Below are 2960 nucleotides of genomic sequence, written 5' to 3' on the forward strand. Positions count from 1 at the left end.
CTACTTCAGCGAGGTGCACCCAGCTCTCTTCATACTGCTCCTTCAATCAGTCCAGTTCAAATTCCAGTCATCACTGCTGATGTGCTTGCAATCCTTCTCAACTGGTATTTTTGAACTGTGCACTTTCCATCTCAATATCCAGGTAGGACAATTCCAGGCTGTGTAGTGACAGAGGTGAAGTACCACCCTCTGCTTTCACAGAGCTCCTGTGGCTGAGTCCCTGCTGGGTCAGGGGCCACTGAGACATAACTGTGTTAATGATACAGGTCATTCCTCCCTGAGCTCTTCCTGCCCTGGCATCTTCCCAGTCCTTGTATACCTGGAAAAGATAGGCAGTGAACCCTGCAGTTCTTCCAGGCACAGAGGGGTGAAGGCTGGAACCAACACCAAACCTCAGCTCTGAAACACGTTGCAACAGCAGTGAGTGGTTCAAAGTGTCCCCTCTCAGAGGAGGAAGTGCATGTTGGCTCAAAGGATCTGAGACAGGAGACCCAAAACTGTGCAAGAACAGCCTCTACCTCAGGGACAGGCTCGATCCCTGAGAAAACAAGCCCAACACAGAGACCAGCCTGCCAGGCTCTCCAGCACCACTGCTCTGTGTTTTCCCAAAGAGCCACATTCCAGGTAATAAGTGTGAGGTGCAATTGGAATTTGGGCTTTAGCAGCTGGTCAGCGTTAACCCCATTGCTCCAGGGAGTGCTGAACAGCTGCACTGAGAGCACTTGGTGCACTCACAGTGAGCTGCAGCTTCATGTAGAATAAATTCACGAGAGAGGAAATCGCACGATTCTGCTGGGAGGAGACAGCCCATGGATTAGATGGAGTCCCCTGGTTACAAGGACTGTGAGACCCGAGCTCTTTCCTGGGTGCATCACAGGCTTCACCTTTGGAAGCAGCCTCTCTGCAGGCAGCTGGGGCTGCAAGGACAGTTTGCTCCTGTCTTTTGCAACTGCTTCACTACAGAGGATTTCAGGCTCCGAAACTCTTCTCTAGCACTAAGTTTACTTAACATCAATAGCAGTTAAAAGAGGTGGAACAAGCTCTTTGTCAGAGATGCCAGTTGCCAAACAGGGAGGGCTGGCTCTGCTCCCCGTGTGAGCAGCAACGCCAGAAGAAGCTGTTCCCAGCAGATGGCACAAGAGCTTGAGCTGCTTCCATCGCTGCTCTCAGCGGCACGTACCTGCCCTCAGGTGTGCAGCTTCTGGCACAGGAAAAGTGAACCTGAGATTTTTACTAAAATACTGGATTTCAACTGATAAACCTTCATTCAGAAATACAATCCTGATGAGTTGCTCGATTTTTGCGATTTTTTTGGGGGTAATTTTTTGTTGAAAGCGAAGTCTCAGCTGCTGTGGGTACCAGAAGCAAACAGTTGATGGCACTGCACGATCGCTGTCCCTGCAGCTGATGTCTCCCTGCAGCCTGTCTCTGAATGAAAAGGGAAGGTGTTACCCTTCTGTGCTGTGGGAACGACTCTCTCAAAATGTGACCTTCACCTTCTAAGTGTGTTTTATTTCTTGAATCTCCTGGTACTCATTTTCTCCATCTTCTGCTCTATGTGTGAGAGTGCACAGCCTGGACATTTCAGTTCTTCTAGAGCTGGATCTCATGGATAACTAAATAATGGATTAGGTGATGGATCCCAAATGGAACTGCCGTAGTGGTTATGGCTGCTCTGCTGGAGCTGAGGGCTGGGATGGATGTCTACCAGAAGTCTCATCAGTATATTAAGAATTCCATCATTTGTCAGTGCTGGTTGCGGTGTACTTTGAACTGTACACGGTGGAGATAAGAAGTAGACTTGTAAGGAAGCAACAAAAAAGGAAAAGTATTTTTTTTCCCATTAATATTTCTGCTATATGAAATAAAAGAAAAGCTCCAAGGGAAAAATCTCTGCATTTCTTGTCTGTCTTGTATTTTCTCAGTATGTAAGCTGCTTGTGGCATTACAGACTGCTGTGATGAAGTTAAAACTCAAATTAGCTTAGTTAGAATTAAATTTTCAACCAAACTGGGATCAGGGATAAGCATATTCCATAGGATAGAACTATTATTAACTTTAATTAAAGCAACATTTAAAGCAAAGAGCAGCAGGTTTTCCTCATGGTCCCTGCCAGCTAAATGCTAGACTAAATAATTCTTTGTTTGGGCATCTTTCAGTTCTTCCTTCTGTCCAAGGAATGCAAGTAGTTTAGTGAAGCTTCTCCATTAGATGCAATTTGGATCGAAGTCAAATGGCTGTTTTAATTTGAAGGTGTTCAAAGGTCTGAAGGTGACTTTAGAGAACACAGTTAAGAGCATAATTGCAAGGGAACTTATAAGAAGTAACTGTGGGAGCATGAAAATATAAATGACCTAAATAGTATAAAATAGTATGATGGGAAATATGGTTGGAACAAATGTCTTGGATGGGATAGGAATTCATCTCCAGGAATGCAATTTTGGCAGTAGTGTCCAAAACAGAGAATGCTATTTCTGTGGAAATGCACTGAACTCTGGGTCATGAATTAAGCTCAGGTAATTTATGTTCTGCTCATAAAAAGTGGCAGTGCAAAAAAACCAAGCAGAAATGGAACAGAATATATTGCTGTAAATTTTATAGCTGCTGAGACCTGTAGAGCTGTCGTGTACATCTGATGCCAGGTAATGCCTAAGAAAAATTCAAGCCAAGGAACACACAGCAAATCCTTCAAAGCTGCTGCCAACTCAGTGACCTGAAGGAAATCCAGTTTCAAAGCAGCGTGTGAAGAGAGGTTTAAAGAGGTGGCTTCCCAAACCCTGAACTTTATTTATGAGCTGTTTCTGACAAGCCCTAAAGAAAGGCAAATGTCTCGAAATGGCAAATTTTGAAATTGCACGGCAAGCATTCATTTTATAGGAAACTCTGATCTTTAGGAAATACCAATACTGTTCCATTTCCTGCCTTCTCATTCTTTTCTCTCTTGGTATTTAATACCAGTC

Source organism: Lepidothrix coronata, unplaced genomic scaffold (assembly GCF_001604755.1).
Source record: "Lepidothrix coronata isolate B3197 unplaced genomic scaffold, Lepidothrix_coronata-1.0 Scaffold99, whole genome shotgun sequence".
Classification (NCBI taxonomy): domain Eukaryota; kingdom Metazoa; phylum Chordata; class Aves; order Passeriformes; family Pipridae; genus Lepidothrix; species Lepidothrix coronata.